This window comes from Apteryx rowi, unplaced genomic scaffold (assembly GCF_003343035.1).
Source record: "Apteryx rowi isolate R43461 unplaced genomic scaffold, aptRow1 scaffold_490, whole genome shotgun sequence".
Lineage (NCBI taxonomy): Eukaryota > Metazoa > Chordata > Aves > Apterygiformes > Apterygidae > Apteryx > Apteryx rowi.
This window is the reverse complement of record NW_020450750.1, coordinates 193,153-213,669: the sequence shown is the minus strand read 5'-3', so window position 1 is coordinate 213,669 and position 20,517 is coordinate 193,153. Positions and strand designations below refer to the sequence as shown.

The 20,517-nt window shown below is 39.9% G+C and overlaps 1 protein-coding gene and 1 pseudogene across 1 annotated transcript in view; both read right to left on the bottom strand.

Moving 5' to 3' along the window:
• Window positions 1-20,517, bottom strand: part of FILIP1 (filamin A interacting protein 1) — a 112,355-nt gene that overhangs the window by 80,542 nt on the left and 11,296 nt on the right. The window contains exon 2 of the mRNA XM_026079030.1: window positions 3,393-3,533. The gene's annotated coding sequence lies outside the window, so the exon portion shown is untranslated. The remainder of the gene's footprint in view (window positions 1-3,392; window positions 3,534-20,517) is intronic.
• Window positions 10,988-11,164, bottom strand: LOC112972464 (annotated as a pseudogene).

Here is a 20,517-nt window from a genome sequence, read left to right as displayed (position 1 = left end):
AGTGTAGGTGACTGAGAAATTCCTTTGGGCTCATTCCCTCACATGTCGGGCTCGGCAGCGCAGGCAGCTCCTGAGCCCTTTGCAACGTCCTGGGCGCATGGGGAGCAACGCAGACCCTGTGCTGCCCCCGGACCAATGCGGGAGCCCCGGCCCACCGAGCAGGACACTTTGGGAGGGAGTCCCTGCTTTTGGAGGGTTTTCCCCGACGGCTGAATTGCTTCTGCTGGCAGGGTTTTGGGAAAGGCAGACGGTGCATCGGGCCCTAGGCAGCCTGGGGCCAGCGCAGGCTTGCAAACCCTGCGGGTGACGATCAGGGACACCCTCTGATCCTCTCCTACGCACCGTTCCCAAACAGTGCCTCAGTACCTCCTTGAATACAGCCCACTCTTTTTCCTAAATTGCTGTTGGTGACAGGAATAGATTTTTGAAAGCAATAAGGATACTGGAGAAAATCCAGTATCCCATTGATTATGCATCGCAAGAATGCATGTGGGTTACACAAAAGCTAAAAAGCAATTTTCTTGAGTGTAAATGCTGATTATGATCAAAAGCCTAAGCTTTTCTCTGTAACTGAATGGCTCGAAATGATATTGTTATCACATTTTAGTTTCTTGCCTGTGATGTGGGGAAAGGCTAACCAGCTCTCCTCCTGAGAAGATGGAAATCCATCTTTTATTGTATATAGGACATCTTATCATTTATCTTGAGGAAAAAGATGTAAAAAAAAAGTATTCTCCTATGCTCATTTTTTGCCCTCCCCTATTTTTCTCCCAGTGAGACTGTACCTCCCTCAGGTTTCTATCCGTAGTGAAAATGTCTAAGTGAGCTTTAAGTACAATCTCATTCCGGTTAAATTCACTGCATAGTCCACAGATAAGAGCTTTTTCTTATCTGTATTTGTTCACATGCACACTGCAGGGCTTTTACAAGTGAAAGAATTTTTTCAGACCTTCCTAACTGAAAGTTCTCCAGAGCACAGAGTAACTGACTGGTAAATACAAGTATGTAGGAAAAGCAAGCTCAGACTAACCAGTTGGGTCTCTGCTGTCTATATACTGAGAGTACTTCAAAAGAATTTCAGAAAAGTCGGGACAAAGATCTTATGTTAAAAAAATTTTCCTTACCTGAATTATTAAGAATATTTTATATCTTTAAACCTGAAAAACTCTGCTAAATTAAATATAATTTGAGGAATACAGACACTCCTTTATTTTTAAAATGTCTCAACTAGGCAACCAAATAAAATTAGTCAATTCATGTTAATTTCCATTCATCTAGGATTTTCTTGCATCAGCACAGTGTTTTAGCAGTGGTATATTACTGTCTTAGAGAAATGCTTAAACTCAGTCAAAATTGTTTGCTTCCACATTAAGTTCTGTAACTCATTTAACCAAACTTAATTTAAAACTTTGGTGTCCTACTATATCTTTTTTATTCATCCTGTACAACATCATCAAGCATATACCAAGCCAACAGTTTAAATTAAAAATCAATCAATCAATCAATCATCAGTAGCGTGTCAGTCTATTCTAGGACTGCAGGGCTGCCCTGGTATGAAATGGCCGTTTTTAGAAAGCCTGTGTACAGCTGGGAGTGTGCAGAGCGATTGACCTAAGATGGCTGTCATGCCTGCAAAAAAATCTTTAATACGATTGTACTCTTTGACACTAATATTATTACTCCTGGGGGGGAGAGGTGTCAAGATAAATCACAGAGTTGCACTGAAAAAAGTTTGGCAGCCCGTACCAGTGTGGTACTGCGGCTTGGCTCTGGCGCGGGCCTTCCAGACACTCGAAATTATTCAGCCATTCCCTACGGCAAGGACCAAACACTGAGCTTTTCACGGACACCAAACTTGGTGAAACCAACGTGTGCTTCAAAGACAAAGAGTTACAATTAGAGGGATAGGAAAGCCTAGAAAATAAAAACATTTCCAGAGCGCAGAATTTAGCATTGCACCACAGCCACCATGAAGCGAGGGATTCTGGCAGTGTGCCAGCAGCCTGCCTATCTCCCCCATGTGCTGCTCAGGCAGGGTGTGCAGTGATGCTGCACAGGTAGCCAAATACACACAGTTATCTCTATGTAGGTAAACAAGAGCAAGGCTGGATAGTTCTATATGAATATTTGTCCCTTAATGATCTCTTCTACCTTGAAGATGCATCTCTAGAAAGGGGGGAAAAAAAATAAGGATCATTCTTCCCACTGTATCTTAAAAAAGCTGGGAAGTGCAATCTTATCAGGCTTTTGAAAACCTCAGAGAAATTTTCCAAATGCCAAGAAAGGTGGAGAATTAAATAAATATATCTTTCAAGTAAGGAAACAATTATTGTGCTTTATAACACATGCACATTTTTAAATAAAAAATAAAATACTGTGTTTTTTTAATTTGGTTAAAAAACTCTGTCAACTAGAAACACACCATTAGCAGTTTGTAGTCACATCAAGTCTGTATCAGAGAAAAATAAAGATTTGTTTGAGTAACATTATTAAAGAAAATAGCAATTACAGCCAACTTAAGAAAGAAAGAAAATATTATTTATGACAAGTTAGTGGAAATTAGCATTATGAATGACAATTTAAGGAGGATTATATGATGTATTGCAGGTTTCAACCAACTAAAAATAGAAAAGCTACACAAGCCATAAAAATTGCACAATGTACAACTTTTAGTTCCAGGAATATTGCATTTGCAATCCTTGACTACAAATGGAGCTACTTTCTGATGGCAAAGATAGATCTTCTGGGGCCATAATTAATGTAGACAATCCTGAGCTTTCCAAGTGAGTCAGACATTTAAAAATATGGTATTATATTGGGCTTAAAGTTATGAGGTTTTTATAAAATCAGTTACTGGTTGCTTTCCAGTTTTTGAGCTTTTAGGGTTCACAATTTCAAGGTATGTTACAGCACCATGAGGCATTTTTAAACTGGAAATAAAGATTGTCATATAACCAATGTGGTATTAGTAATAGGACTTTTAAAAGACAAGCAAAATCCCAAATATTGTGAAGCTCCTAATATGGTCATAAGAGTCAGTGATGCCTACTGAAGAGATCCTCATTATGGCAACTCCTTACTATTAACTCATGCTCAAATAGGGATGTTTCAGGGAAAATCATATACATTTGGGATGTCCTTGGTAATCATCAACAGTCCCTGAAGGCTTTGACGACTTGTGCAATTCAGATCAGCATGTGAAAGGTGAGCGATCATATGAGGAGATGGTTGTGTTCACCTCATGGAGCTGGCATCTGCAGGGACCTCAAATGTTGCTTTCCTGACTTGCTGTTGCAACAGCCCTTCCTAAATTAAAGGTTGTCGCTTTAGAAGAGTGGCTCCATTGGAAAGCTCCTGCTCTGAGCTGGACAGCATGTGATGCGGGGTAATACCTGTGTTGAGGGACGCTGCCGGAGTATGGACTTCACTAGAATCTAGGCCTGGACCCAAGAGGAGAGAGTCGAGGATGGAGGTGTCCCTGTGCCATTGCTTTGCTGCTCCCACCTGAGGCTGACTGGGGTCCCTGCTGCTCCCTAAAGAAAAGATAAGACTCAGGGGCTGCATGTGATGACAAAACGGAGACGCAGCATGTTCTGCTCACTCTGCCTGGCAGCCAGCAGGCCAATGAGGAAACACAGACTTCCAGGTTTAATATGGCTTGCAAATATATCTTTTTTAATTTAAAGATTCCCATTGACTTTATCAATATTTCTCCAAAGCCATGAAAGAGGACAGCAATCTGAAGAATCCAGAATATACCAGCTGATGCATTTGATGATATGATACAGTAAACCAATCCAAGCGGTAAAACCTGGCATTCCTGCTGCCTCACAAGAGTTAATGCCACAAGTCACAGCTTACTGCTTTAATTTAGCAATCAGTTTAACAATTAAACCTCTCCATCCAAAAAAGGCAGCCCTAATGGGAGAAGGAAACAAAAGCGGGTAAGTAACCTACTGGGTTCCACATGGAGTAGATGAGTTCTGCACAATATGTGCAATGAAATCAAATGAAATCAAATGACAACAGAGAAGTAAAATGTGCTGCTCAGTCCATCTAGGAGTCAGTCTGCACATCATTGCCACATTTCTAGCTGCTCAGTGAGACAGCATGAATTTCCTGGTTGGCCAGCCTGGACGATCAGCAGCACAGCAATAGATGCAGACCAGCTTCTTGCACAGCCTGCAAGACAAGCAAAGGAAGGCTGGGGACATGGTGACAATTGCAAATACCATGGAGGTATACTGGATATGGAGGGAATTGGGAGCATTGCTATGGGGATAAGGGAAATAGAGAAAGATAGGAATATTGCAAGGGTGTATGAGGAATGGACTCATAATAGTGGAGAGAAGCAAGATGTCATGGATACTGGCTCATTCATGGTTTTGATTCATTTGCATAAATGTACAGAATTTTAATCCACCTTGTGAGTTCCTCGAACTATGCCCCAACCTTCTCAACTGTGCAGCATGGCTATGGTATAACCAAAGTCTTATAGGTTCTGTAATTCACTTCAAAGACAGCTCGTGTCAAAAGACTAGAGCTGATGGGTTTGAGCAGTGATATACCTAGGCAGGCTCAGTGGCAGAATTCATGGAGCTASAGAGCTTCTGAGTTCTGGAAAATGCAGAGGGCAGTGAGATGATGGAAGTTCTGCCTTTGGTATAAGACTTGGTCAAGAGAACATCATGTTCTAGAAAGTTTTGATCCTTTTAAGGAAAACAGTAACATTTTTGTTCACCTCTACAGACTGATGGTTCATTAATTCCTTTAAATAATTTGCCTAAAAACAATGTAGTCATATTAAGGGACACTGACATTTAATGAACACATCAGGGCTACTACAGTGTCTAAGTATGTAGCAGTTACAACAGAACATGACACATTTCCACATTATTTCTTAATGAATTGTTTGTAAATTCTTGCAAAACAGCAAATATATGAGAAAGTGATAAAAAACCAACTTGGCATTTGTGGAAGATATGCTTGTTCCTGCTATGAATTGAAAGAACATGATTAACTGGGCTATGAGAGATACAAGGATAAACACAGCAAAGAAATCTTAACCAACTGTAATCACAGTTAAAATGATGCAAGCTGTTGAGTTAAACAAGGTTTTATAGAAAAATTAATAAACTTTTTAATCAATTCCTTGAAAATTAGTTTAGGAAACTTCAGCCTTGAATGACTAGTTATAGGAGACAGCTGAGCAATGTCTTTGATTTGTTTGCTTTTTATTAGTAGAAAGCATTTCCTTCAAATGCAACAATTCAGGTTATCACATTGTTATACCTACAAGCTCTGAATCACATCTGAGATGACAGTTCACAGGAGTAATGTGGAGATAATTTGTATCAGGMGCATGGGATTTACAGAAATTACTTCTTTGCTGTACAAAAAGCTTGTCCTTTATAAAAGTCAGTGACAGTTTTGTCAGTAATTTGACCAGAGGAGGAATCAGATAATGTCTTTAAAGGTTAATATACAACTATCTAGAGCTAGTAAAAGACAGTGAGCTATGCTCTGAAAATGAAGAGCTTAATTTTCAGTGCAATTCACAAATTATAAGAAAAAAGAAGAATAGTCTCTATCAATCAGTTCACACCAACTCTTACCAAAATTACAAAAGGGGTGGACCAAGGCATAACGGGCCAAATTATGATCTCATTTGTCTTGACAAATACCCAGAGTAACTCTTCTGAGTTTAAAGAAGTTACTCAGGAGTTTCATCAGTCTAAATGAGGTTAAAATCTGATATACTGAATGCAAAAAAGTAGTTTGGTTCATGATTTTCAAAAACATTGTTCACAGCAAACATGGTCATTGTTTAAAAATGGCCCCTTTAGAGTACTTTGCATCTGCAATATATAATTTTAAAACTGTCTTACAATCATAGTACCTACACCTAAGTCTTCCCATGAGGATACATACTGGAATATAGTTAGGACTTGAGTATTTGAGATCCGCTACTGTTTTGTCAAGCAGCAGGATAAGGTAGATGTTTTTAAACCACTGGGGAAAACCTTTTTCTTCATTAAATTTTAAAATACCATGAGATAATATTTACACCTATATAAACTTTATTCTCCATTTCAAGTTAAGTGCTGCCACAGTAAGTACTGTGAGCAAAAGAAACAGAATGAATATCACCATTTTTTAAAGCACTCGCTGTGTTATACAACATTGTGTTGTATTGAGAAGTCCATGGGATTTTGCCACTGACTTGAATAAAGCTGATATTTTGCTCACAGTGCTTATACAAGTGCATCAAAAAAAAACTCCTAACCACCAGCGAGCCTCATAAAGGGCGCAGCATTGCTTGCAGACCTCACCTCACTGGCATCTTTAAGCCAACGGGGCTACAATAACGTCACAACCCTCTGCCCAGTGGGAGACCTTTTGGACTCTGGTGTCCCTTTCCTGTTTTTTCCTTGCCAGTTGTTGAGAGTTTTAATCATCACATGCACTAACTGCATCAGTTCATGACTTCAAGCTATGAGGTATGTCAAGGTCACCGTTTCACTGAATAAGTGTAGATGGATTATGTTTTCTTTGTTACTCTCAGTGGAATCATGTGAAGCCCTTAATTCTCTATAAATTTGTTTTGGAGAATTGAAGTTCGTAGAAGAAAAGCTGAAGTTTTCATTGGCAGGTTGGCCAAGAGACGCTAACAACAGAAAACTTTGATGAATTTTCCCAGTCTACAAGCCAGTTCTCAGGTGCCTGGACTGACCGATGTGAACAAAAAAGCCAGAGAAAGTAAAGAGCTTTTAAAACTCTCCAGCACTAAGCCTGAGTGAATGCAAACCCTGCTGTCATGCCAGGGATGATACCACGAACAGCAAACCGTTCTGGACAGACAGTCTGGGTGAGGTACTGGGAAAATCTTGTTACATATGGTAAGTCTAAATCAGATAGAAACTAAAGCTGATTTCTGGCAAGCACCTAATGCCCCGCCAGTGTTCCTGAGAGGAGGCTTTGGGCTGCTTGCACATGTACCTACTTTCCATGGCATGGGAAGCAGGCGTCACGCAACACCTTCCACTGTTAAACATGTCCCATAGCCAATGAGCTGGGAGCAGGGCCAACGCGAGGCTGCTTCAGCTTATCTGGTAGAGAGAGGGAGCCCTTTTATCCAGCAAGTGCTTCCTGCAGCCCCTTCGTGCCCCGTTATGCAACGCTTATTTTGCATCATATATGGCTACGTGTACATATTCTGTAGCTTCATCTTATCCTATTATTGTCAAAAATCGTCTCTACAATTAGAGGTCCATTTTATTTATCGTCAGGGCCCCAAGGGCCCCCCTGGCCCTGCCTGGCCCTGCCCTCCCCAGGCCTCTCCCCAGCCCCAGCCCCAGCTCCATCTCAGCCCAGCCCGGGGCCATTGGTCGCTGCTCCGTGAAGCCGCAGTGGTGCCGGCTCCAGCCCTGCCCTGCCCGGACATGGGCAGTCTTAAGACTGGAGGTCAGGGGATTCCTGAAGCTTTTCAAGGAGCTATGACACAAGAGACCAGGAAATATTGAATTCGATCAAATATCCTTTTCCCTATGGTCCTTGGAGTTTGTAGGATCAGTTGTTACCGCATTCGCTTTTGCTTTCCAGTGCCTCCTATCAACAGGGAATACCCTGCAGAACGAGTTCCAAGGAATCCCTGGAATTTTTCCATTGGAATTTCTTAAAGAAAAAGTGTGATTGTAGTTGTAGCTTCCCAATGAAATATTTATCACACACTTATACTGTTCATAGGAACTTTCTCAGTTATTGTCAAACAAACTTTCAGAAAGTCAGACCCATTTCTTCAATGATTACAGTCACAAATCAACTGTACGCTGTGTTGGCTGAAGGTCTTAACCAAATCACAATTTTTGTTGACTCCCAGCTTTTGGTTAAGATCCTAAACCCTTTCATACTGCAATTTCAATCAACTACTTAGAGAAAAGCATTATTTCTAATAAAGATTGCCTTAAAAGATTTTAAAATCTTTACTCAATCTCCTAAATATTTGGCACTGCACATCCTTGCAAGCTTGAAATTATTACGCTGTTTGCTATGGCTTCTTTTATTATGCTATTATACAAGGCTGTTGTACTTTGTCATTTGTAGGACATTACCTCAGACTTATTCAGGTACAAAGATGGACTTCTAGGATGATCGGGGAGTAGAGAACCCATCATATGAGAAGAGAGAATGAAGAGCTTGGCTTGTTTAGCTTAGCAAAATAAAGGCTGTTAAGGGATCTAGTTGCTGTCTATAAATATATCAGGGAGGCAAACATCAGGGAGAGGGAAGAGCCATTTAAACTAAATGACAATGTTGGCAAGGGAACCCATTGACACAGACTGGCCAGAATTACATTTATGCTAGAAACTAGAAAAAGCTTCTCACTTAGAGCAGTGAGATTTGGGAACAATTTTCCAGTTAGAGTAATTGCAGCAAAAATCCTAACTGCACTTAGAGTGGGACTTGATAAATTTATGTAAGGGATTATATAATGTGATGCCTTCAGTATTAGGAGAATAGATTTGATGACCCATGAGATCCTTTCCAGTCCTGCGTTCATGTATAAAGTGATCATAAATCATGCAGATTCTGTAACCTTCAGCTATGCAAACTTCAGAACAAGATATGACAGTATATTTTATATTCTTCAAGCTATTCTTTTAAAAAAAGCAAACAGCTCGGTTTAGTAAGTGTATTTGTTCAGGGTAGTGGTAAAACTTAAATAATTTTATCTGCCACAATGATAATAAATTCAATAGAACTCAAACATTTTACAAATAAACATCTTTTATATTCAATTGGCCATCAGTGAAATTCCTAAGATTATTGATAATTAGTACTATTTGTCCTCYAGCACTGATTTAAGGTGTATTAGAAATTTCATGCAATATTTTATCCATGACTTTAAAACCTTTGTAGCTGAAGTTGAACTGTTATTTCTGGTATTCTGCTCTAAGCTATAAATTAATTAAGAACAAGTACATTTTTGTGCTAATGCATTTTACGTTGGAGGATATCCAAAAGATATAGCCAAAGGAACAGAATTATGATTGTTTCTCATTTACTTTGGTTATAGCATGGGTTGCACATGTGAGAGGAAAGACACTGTTAAAAAACAGAGCTGTCTGCTTTTGGAGAAACTTTAGAGAACTTCAGTTTTTTCATGCTTACAAGATAGCTTTTGCTGAATTAAAAACTGGTGAACTTCTACAAAGCACAGAACTTCTTGGTAAAAAAGATTTTGGAAAAAATCTACTTTCACCAAAAGTAGTAAATTTTTTACAGAAAAATTAAGCATTTACAAAAAGTATTTTTCTAAATGTACACACACACACACATACACACACACACACACACACACACACACACAGAGGACCCAACAAAAATGAAACGAACTATAGCCATTCTGGAAACTATGCATATTTTTCTTTTGTGTAGCTCTTATTTGAAATTTTGACAGGAATTATCAGCATGCTATCATCTTCATACAAAGTGCATTAGCACAATGAAGACAAATTTTACTTTTTTACTTTATAAAATGCCAAAACATTATTATCAGATTTTGTGTATCTTAATGTGGCTCATCCAGCTCTAATAAGGTGATTTCATAAATCGAATACCAGTTTTTCTGGTTTCATTATTATTACCAGTTTACTTTCTTAGCCAGTGAACTTTAAAATCTCTCACCAGTTCCTTGTGGAAAAAATGCTAATTTCAGCTGTTCAGATCCATCTTTAGATGCTCTGAAAGAAAGGATGCAACAGAATGGAAAAAATCCCTCCGTTGTCATCAGTTAACGGATGGCTTAGGGCCTGAATTATTGACTTTTAAAATCTTCCCTTATCTTATTCATATAAAAATCCTTTTAAAGCACACTAAGCTTTTGGCTTTAATCACACATCATGAAGAACAAACACTCATTTACGTATGTGTTTGTGTACATACTTGTGTGTGTATTTTTTATTTTAATTTTGCTGCCTTTCAGTTCTACTGCATGTACTTTCACTCATGCATTATGAAGAAGCATCCAACACTGACAAGGCAAAGATCATGAACTAATTTCAAAAGTGAGTCAATAAAGAGATGTTGGGGCCCTGACAGGTGTCTAAGTAAATCCTAATGAACCATGTTATTTCATTCAGGTTTGTTTATCATACACAAGAGATGGCTTCACTAACGAACCTCCAGCACTGTAGGTTTTAAGTCTCCGTTTTGACCAGTGTAAGCATAGTAGCTCCTTCCTAGGGACAGGGTGGTGAAACTGCCTGAGGTCCCTGCCAGCCTGTTTTCTGGTGAGCCTATGAATCATTAGGGGGAAGCAGTCTAGAGATGATCAGAAGGTTTATGACGCTAGATCCAGATCTAGACTCTTAGGCAAGAATTTCATGTGCAGGTTTTTTGCTTATCAACTGTGAGAGGCAAACCTGTTCTCAAGAATCTCAGTATTATCAGATCGTTTCTATGAGTCGTGGCCTGCACCCTTGCTCGGCCACAGCTCAGGGAGTCGAGCCCTGCAGAGCTGACTCTGATCTCGTCCACATCAGGAAAGGAAGCCAAGAAGGTGGGTAATTTTGACATCTTTCAGATCAGTAGCGTTCCGGTAGAAAACTAGTTGATGTTCCTGGTGTTTCCTGGTTACTGCTTTCTTTAGCAGGTTATTTCTGGTTTATGCGGGCTTTGAAGCAGTCTCTGAAGACAAACAAAACAAGGTGGTTTTTCAAAATTTGAATAGCAGATCTGGAGAACTCGTTGTCTGTGGATTCAAAAGTTTAGATGGCTTTGAGGGAGGCATAAGTACTTGGAAGAAAGATTCATTTATGGTTGCTAACCAGATAAAAAACATCAGGGTCAGGCAATCTCTTAAACTGAAAATAGCTGGAGGCAGGCAGAGTGCTCAAAGGAAGTTTCATATATCCTTGCCCTGTTCTTGCTCTCCCTGGATATCTGCTGTTGGCCACTGATTTGCGTGTTTGTTTGTTTGTTTTTCCAGGGTAGAGTACAAATGCAGTCCCCAGCTGCCATAAATTATGCTGTGGAGTTCCCTGCACTTGACTGAATTACAGGGGTCAGCACAGACGGAGTGCAAACCTTGAACCTCACCTTGGAAAAATTAGTCAGTGGCTTGCTACTTAGTAAACTTTTCTCTTTTCAACTGGTTGCTTATGTCAGGATATGGAGCTAAAACCAAAGGACTTGATGCTCAGCTATTTCAAATTGCTATGGCTTGCCTGAGACCCTTGGAACAAGGCTAATTTATCCCACTGTAGTTCTGACATGGAGAACATACCATTATCTTACCACGGATGCTTTCACTGATGCAAAAGACATCTACTTTTAGAATGAAAACTATAGGTCATGATCTACAACAACACAAGCTAACTGTATCTTCAGCTGAGGGACACAGAAATCATAATATCTTCTGGCACGTGCTCTGGAACTGGTTCATGTTAGTCTTAAACCACAAAAAATTATTGTCATTACTGGGCAATTCAAGTGAGAAAGCTGTTCCTGCAAAACAATATTTAATGGGCCTGAAAATAAGAACAGAACAGCAGGGAAGTGCATAATGTTATCTCAAAAGCACTTGCCGCACCCTTAAATTAAATCCAAAGACAACTCTTCCCATGGACAGATAGAAGGGTAGAGAATGCTGTTTGTCACTGGGCAGGCGAATGAGCTGCATACCATGGCTGGGATGTCAAAGCATTCTCTTCAGTAATGCCTTTAAGCTTTCAGTAATGCCTTGAACACCTAAAATTAAAGGTGAAGAGTTTGCACAGCAAGAACATTAGTGTTACATATATTTAGAGATTTATATTTATTTATATAACAGTTGCTCCTCAGCAACTTTCCAGCTGAATTAGTGCTGGAGCTGTTGTCAATTTTTAAACATTCTGTATCCACTTCTTTGCTAAACCAGAAAGGCTAGTTTAAGCTTTTCAGAGCTACAATTTAGAAGTGTATTCAATTGCTTCTTAACTGCAGACTAGTCTGATACCCAAAAACCATTAGCAATGTTCACAGGGTATGTCATAGCTAAAATTCCATATAAGCATATTTTTAAATTTATCTTCTTCCACTTAGGCATTTTGTTCAAGATTCGCTTTCTCATGGAAGAGTTGGGAAAATATGCATCACTTAAAGCTCTGTAAAGAATGCAGCCTCTGCTCTGCTTTATGTCAGATGATTTCATCAGCTCTTGGAGAAGGAACACCGGACCTCAAACAAGGGTGTTGGCAGATAAAAACTCATTTGGTTTGCTTTAGAATTGTAATATATTAATTTATAATTTTAAGGAAATGTGCATTGTACATGGGGCATTGGAGACTTCTACAAAAGAAAGGGGGTTCTCTCTCCTATTTTGTGCTAGCCCTTCACGAAGGAGTTGCCTCCGAGGTTCTGCTCCACTGATGGAGAAAGCAACTAGCAGGCACTAGCTAGTGCCTAGCAGGTACTAGCATCACCCTCCAGAGGAGACAAGGGCCAAGGGATTCAGCCAGCACCAAATCCTTGTGAGCTATTGCAAACCCTGTAGCCCTATTTCTGCTCGTAACAGTACAGAAAGCCCCCCAGAACTTCCTGTTGCCACTGCGTAACAGTCGTGTGCTCCATTCTGCTAAAGCCAAGGGTACAATTTGTTTTGGTTTTTTTTTTTTGATTTTCTGGATGATTGGTTAGTTGTTTCCAGTTTAGCTTTTGATGCATCAAGGAATTCTTATTATTCTTCTCTCTGACAGAGCTTAGAGTTGTCTGTATGAGTTTCTTCATGCTGCTCATTGAACTGCTGTTCAATAAAAGTCAGTCCTCCAAAAACACATACAGTTAAAATATGCTCTTTTGCTGGGACTTTTCTCCCACTCACAGATTTCCTTTTGAAAAGGAGATATAGAGTCATGTCCTGTGAAATTCCGTGCACAGCTATGCCTGTAAGGTCTAAGCACTGTTTGTCCATGAGAAACTAAGAAGACCCTACAAAGTGCTATTAATTAGCTTTGACTCATCTGACCAAAGGATTATCTGCTATTCTCATTAATTACAATAGCTCAGGTAGAAACATGTCCCCAAGCTTTATTAAAATTATCTCAGTTTTTTTAATTCATCTAATGGAAGGAAAACAAGGAAACAACAGACATTTAAAGCAGAACAGTAGAAAGCAAAGGTGCATTCAAGGGTGATACTAGAACAATGCTTAAAGAAACGAACTAAAAAAAATCGGTTTAAACACGTGTCATAAAAAATTTTCCAATGTTAGAATTTTTCCAGTATTGGTAGTTCAAAATATTCTTGKAAAGCAGTCACTCGATCTCTAATCTCAGAGATTCAATACTAATAAAATATATCTTTATAGTGCAGAGAGGATTTTATGTGATTGTTCAGATGATCCCAGATATCTGATGTGTTTAGATGAGTATGACAGGAGGATTATATCTAAAGCAGTACGTTAAACAGTGCCAGGGCTTGGGCATAATTTTGGCACAGACCAACAAGCACTCTTCCTGGAATGGTTCAGGAATTAGGCCTGGCTAGGGACTATTCTCAATGGGAGTTTGGACACAGCTAACCTGTTCAGAAGGCTAAGAAAGTTTAATAATATAGATGTGAGCAGACGGTGACAATTGGTCTCAGGGTCAGAAAACAGGTGCTTGCATTGTCTAATCTCCCAATAGTAGACATAGGCAAAGTGTCACCCATAAACTCCTAACTGTTTCTGTATGGCCATTGCCACATTACTTTCAAACGAGGACAAAAGTGTGAGTAGTAGAAATGTGAATTCTTGCTCTACAAAAAMCACAGCAGAACTGCAAAGCCCTAATCCTCGAGAAGGGGCAAGCAAACAAGAAGCAGTCAGACAGATGGCACAGTCAGGTGGCAGGAATTCCTGAGGGGGAGTGCGGTGGAGAGAGGAGGAACAGTGAGCATGGCAAAAACAGGGGAACAGCAGCTGCCGAAAGTAAAACAGCCTGAGCAAATCACCTCAGGAGCCTGCGCTGTGGTCATATCTAACAGGAAGAACTGAGAAGATGAYAGCATTGCGGGGAAACGCGGTGCCACGTGGATGGGTGATGGTGGACTCTGAGTGGTTGCAGCTGCTAAAGTGGACTCCAAGAAGAGCCCTGCCAGTGCCCACAGCTGGCGGGCCAGCCGAGGCGGACGCTGGGAGCCCGAGAGAGTCCAGCTTGGGACCTGCAGGCGGTGGCAAATGCCAAACAGAGCCACGACAGAGTTCAGACCATAGAGAGGCATGAGCTGAGATAATTTTGATTCCAAATGAGTCAGCTGAAGATCCAGATGTATTACTAATAAAAGCATGTTTACACTTGCAAAGTGTTGGTGTGATACCTGGTTATCCTCTGCCTTCCTGAAGACAGCATTTCCATCCCACAGCAAAGGCAGAGGGCCAATACCTATAGGCACAAAGGTTTTATTTGACGGATTATTACTGTACTACTCCTTCCCACTCTCCCTCCCCAGCAGCAAGTGCAATCAGGCTGGCCACACATTTTTTCACCCTGTGGCACAGGCTCTGCTGAAGAAGTATTGTTGAAACAGAAGAAACGAGATTCTTTCCCTCGATTTTTGTGCGGTTGTACTGCAGCATCAGATGAAGATGTAATGGCAAGAAGAGTATTGCGTAGCCCTGTAACCCTGCGACATAGGTGCTCTCTGTGAATGGCACATGTGTGAACCAGCTGGACCAGGCAAGATGTGAGGGACTGGAACAGCATCAGGATAGGTGGCATATTCTGAGACTTTAGCTACAAATCCCTACCAGATGACATTGGTGAAATATTTTTTTTCAGAGGCTCTTAGCTTGGCATAATTTTCACAGGAATGGCAAAAGTCAGTTCCTTGCCACAGAGCAGTGTGGGAACAAGAGAGAATTCAGGGAGAAAGATAAGGGGGCACACGGGAAAAACAGTACGTGGCAGCCAAAGCACACCACCCTTTTGCAATGTGAGTAACGAACTAGCTGGTGAAGGCCAGACAGTTTGTTCCAGCTGCACGGCGGAGGAGGGAGCGATATGGAGGTGTCACGGTCCGCCCCGACCACAAAGRGTTGCATCCCAAAAAATAACTGCTGCTCACAGACTAACTGTTGACCTGTAGCACCCCTAGCCTCATTATCCCTGCTTACCATATTAAAAATCACGCCCTTTGCTGCATAACGATACGTAAATAAGGGGGGCATACCCCCAACAACCGCGCAAATGGCAGTCTGGCCAATGAAGTATGTCTGCCGCGCTTCCACATCCCACCTTCAGCAACTATAAAACAGAGGATAGCTCACTAAGGTTTTTGGAAGGGAAGAAAATTGAACCGCTGACCTGTTCACTGGAGATGGCTGACGAGCGAGCCTCCTTCTCCCCTCCCCCAAACAGGGACGCCTCTTTGGTAAGACTTGCGCCTCCGACAAACGTCGGACRTTACCCGGGAAAATATATTATTATTGAAAGCGCTTAATTGGTAGTTTGAGCTCATAGAAAGAAAATTTGTAGCAGCAAGTGCATTTATCAACGGCAATTCYGAMCCTGTTGTATCTGTCGCTTTAATAAAATCTTATTCTTTTTACTTTGCGAAACTGTCTCAGGGAAAGTCCTCAAACAGGGGGGCTCTGGCAGGCAAAGGTAAATTATAAAGATAAGGAAGGGCCTTCCGTCCCTCCCTTTCACGCGACAAGCAGTCCCCAGCTGAATTTCAATAGCTAGCTCTGGAACATGGAGACATTAAAACTCCTCAGCAAAATGCTTATGGGATTGTTTTTAACATGTGCAAACAACAATTTCTCTCTCATCTCATTCTTGGAAATGCTTAAAGTGTTCTAGCTGAAACTTCCAAAAACAATTCAGGCTCAGCCAGACATCCAGCCTGAACAACTGAAGTTTGGCAAAGCTGTAAGCAACTGGGTTTCATACAGTATTAGACTTTTTAATGAAAAGTGTCACGCAAGCTTGCATAGAGGTCTTGTTATCAGCTTGCTCTGTATTATGTCTTCTCTTCTATGTCCTTGCTTTGCATGTCAATTGTCATACCTGAATTTTAATAGAGTTTAGTATCTGCTCACACTCATACTCATACTCATACACTGAGACTAGCAGAAATCCTTCAAATGTCTCTCTTAACAGAGTTTCACATTATTTTCTAAATCAGAAAATTCTGTGTAAACCTCAGGGAAGTATCTCTATGGAGCATCCTGACTTTTCAGTTATCTCATGGCTTTAAGGAAGAACTCACAAAGAAGATTAAAGAGGAAGCAATGGAAGCAGTTGACTAAGATCAACTGGTTCTCTTATTAGAATTTAAAAAATGAGACTGGAAATGTACATATCTATCTTGACAAGAATGCTTATCAGCAAATCCATTCCCTTCATTCTGTGTTCAAAAGAACCATTTCTAAAGATGCTAAAAATAAAGACAGAGGTTTTTCTAAGTAAATTCATTTTTTCGTATATTTGTGTTTGCCTATGAAACATCAGAAGTAGTATCTTTTCTTGCTGTCACTCTCTTATTCTTAGTGTATTTTATGGTTTCTTAGCATGTACAGGAAAACGAATTTATTCATGATTGGTGAGTTGATATAGGCAACACATTTTCAAATAGGCCCTAAGACATTTCTAAATACTTCTTATAACAACTGTAGCCAAACTTCTTAAGTTTTTTCATTTATTTGCTCTCCAAATGATCTATTATGGCAGCACTCTGAAAACACATGAAAACATCATAACATCTGCAATTTATGTTTTCCTGCCTGTAATGCTCTATGACAGCATTTTTAAGATGTACTTATTTGACACTCAGCCAGCATTTTCTGCTATGTCCTTGGGAATTCTGACCTATTAACCTACAGCGAAGTTTTAATGCAAACGGCTGAAGGATGGCTTTTTTTTTTCCCATAAAGAAACTGTTTTAATTTTAGGGGGTTGCATAGATGAAATGCTACTCTGAAGAGTTAGAAAACAATGATTCTGCTGAAATCTACCATGGCAGAATTACAAAATTTTTGCCTTCCTTGAGAAGCTTGCGGAAAGAGAAATGTACCAAAAAGAAGATTTATAGTAAGATGAACTTAAAATACAATAGTATGTATCCTAGGTACTTCTTAAACTTTCAAAGGTTACAAAATCTAGTTCCTCACTGGATTCACAGTGGCTCAGGAAACTGCAGTTTGTGGCTTTCTTAATAGTAACGTGACATCGTATTATTTATTTGTACTGGCAGAATTTTTTTCAGTGATGGTTTTGTGCTTGCTTCTTACATCTATGGAGAGAAATGGGAATATGAGATTAATTCCAAAATTCCCCAGCACCCAAATAAATCCCTGTGGCCTAGAGAAAGGCTGGGAGACCTGCACACTAGCTCTGAAGGCTCAGGGATGTGCTCTTCGCAACTCTCCCTGGTGTTACCGCTACACACCAGTTCTGCAGCCCAGGCATTGCCCCATGGGGATTCCCTTTACAGGGGAACTGGATATCAAACAGTCTTATTAGAGCCTGTAGATGAAATTATGCTGGGCAATTTCTTCTAGTAAACAGTTCATCGCACCTAAAAGCATAGTTTTGAGTATCCTGAAGCAAATATAGGTCCAATTCAGTATATAGCTTCGGAGAAACAAAAAATGAAAATGGAATGTATAAACTGAAGAAATAGTCCCTTCTGCTATTTTTGATTCTTTTTTTTTCACACTAAAGTCACAAGAAGTCATAGGTACCTTCAGAGTGAGGCAGAAAAATGGTGGTTTCTCTGTTTTTTTTCCCCACATGTCCTAATTCCCTTCTAAAGCTAAGTAATGTTTAAAGTTCTTACTATACAGAAAAGAACTGTTGTTCAAATTGCTTGCCTGGTGCAAAACAGGTATTTGGATACAAATGTCTGAATTTTCGGTCGCAGGGAATCACAATTCTATGATTTTGTGTTTAGCTTTAAGTCTCCCCAAGCGTCAGCTCTTGCTCCAGTGAACATTTAAGTATTTCATACAAAGTAGAAAAATTTTATCTGGAGAGAATGAAGCAGTCATCCCAGAATACATTGCATTTAGAGTATTTTTTGGCAGGTGGAAGACTATGTTTTAAATCCCTGTCTTGAGCAAGAAAGCATCCTAACCTTTTCCTTTCTGTTTTTGTTTTTATTTTTGTTTTTGCATGGTTCCAGACTCACTCTCATCTTCCTGTTTAGCTATAAGAAACCCATAATAAAAACAGTACTTTGGAATCCAGTAAAATATTTAATCCGAACAAAAACTAATGTGCCTCACTGCAAATCCTAAAAAAATATAGCAAAGCATGTATTTGTTTTTATTTTTTAGGTTCAGCCATCACTCTAAAAAGTACAGATATATGCACAGTCTTAATCATAATTAATTTTCCTGGGAAACCTTCGAAGGACTGGCTGAGCAATGTCTTATTTCCATTCTTCTACCTGGATCTTTCTCTTGCTTGCTGACTGCTCCTCAAACCTATCCTCTCCCTTCTTCTTCTCCTCTCTGTCAAACCTTCACAGGTTCAGAGGCAGAACTGGGAGCTCTGTATCAAATGTAGATGTTCTTGTTTTCTACCTGGGAGGAAACAGTGCTGTATTTGTGAAAAGCTCTTTTTGTGTGTGAATCACTATGATATTACTGAGTGATTGATTATGACTTGAAAGCTTTTATGAATCAAGAAATCAGAGCATGTTTGCTAGGGAATTATGCATTAAGATAGATAACATAATTTTTTTAGATTAACCATGCTAACAAATATAGCTAATATTATGGCAGCAAAGGTAACAACTAATGTAATAGCAACAGATATCAACTGACTTACTGCATAGCTACATACTTATTATTCTTTTTTTGCAGGTTCTGGCACATGTTTTCTTAGAGAACAAGAGGGGAGGGAGATGAAGAAAGGGAAAGAAGAGCTGGTGCTGTGTCATGAGCGATGTGGTGTGGCCCACGTGTTCCCCCAACGCAAGCTGGCTGCAGCCGTACCCTTGCCCACCTCCCTGCCCCAGGCTGGAGCTGTGCCTGCCCCAGGGCCGTGAAAGCCTTTGGCACTTTTATCATGTGAACACCAGGGTGTTCACCCTCGGCTAGCAGGCTCCTGTCTCCTTTAGTATTTCATGCAAAGGCTACTCTTCACTGCAGTCTTTTAGAAACCCATCGTTTTGTAGAGTATCTATTTTATTCCCCTGACTGCTTCTCATTGACTTCACTCAGGTTCTCTAGTCTTTGTGACTGGCTCCCCGTAACTACATTTTAGTGTATCACCAGATATATGTGCTCCATTACAAGTGACCAGTATGCATAACTGCAYAGTTTTCAAAGGGAAAGAGGAGTTGTCCTTGATGCAGGTAAAACCATGAGGAAGCCAACATTTTCAGTCTAAGTAAAGGAGCCTTGAGATAGGGTTGATGTTGGGGTGAACTGAAATGTTATCTGTCAGCTGTAGCTGTCAGCAAAAATATTAAAGAAACAGCAGCTGCATCATGCCACTAGCAGGGGAGTGGAGCAATCGTAGCTCCAAAATAGATTTTAGAGTCAGACAGAGTTTTCTTCTAATGAACCCCATTAATAGTCATGGACTGTTTATTTTCAAACCTACTTTGAGCCAGATGATAATGCTACTGCTTTTAAAATGTTTGAAACATAAACACTTGAAATACAAATAAAAAGAACTATTTAGAACAGGACTTACAAAAAGGTATGTTACTACTCCTCTATAATGTAATTTTTCCTATTAATTATTCTCAGTTTCTGTAGCCTTAAATTTGTCCTCACCATTTTTAATATACATGCTAATATGACAATAAAAAATGGTAACCATGTTTCTCAGTTGGAAGAAAAAAATTTAGCTTTTTTTTAGCTTCTGTAACATTTAATCTTCCTTTTCAAAACACTTAATTAACAGGATACTAAGATATCCTGAAAATTTTTATTAAAGAATAACAACTTACTGTCTTTTTGGGTTGTCATGAAAGAAAATAATAAGCTGCTGTCTCTTCTGGATCTTGAATTCCAAGATAAATGTAATAAAGCTTGTGGCAGGGTCTTATTGTTTACTGCTTGGAAAATCTTATGCAACAGCATAATGTTGTTCTGATTTTTGAGCTGCTGCTAATAAAGTAAAACCAGACAGGGTACATCGCCATGAGTCAGGAAATCTGGATGTTCCTGGATAGAGGCCAAGGGAGCTTAGACACATCAGGGATGTGATGTATATGTAATCTCTGGGGGGGGATACACTCAGTTGTTTTCAAGCATCTCTAGCTGCCTGATTCAAGAAGCAACCAAATGACCACCCCGAAATGAAGTTAATATCTGTCCACTTCTCAGATTCCCTTGCTTTTACGTCAGGAAAAAAAAGAAGGAAGTAGGCTGTCCAGGAGAGCTTGGAGATTAGATATTAGGTTCAGCCTTGAGACAGCAAATTCAAAACCCGGAAGGTTTAACTCCATTCTTTCATTGTAAGCAAAAAAAACCTGAACAAACAAAAAAGCAACCTCCATACCCTGCAATTTACTGTGATACTTCAAACAAACCTT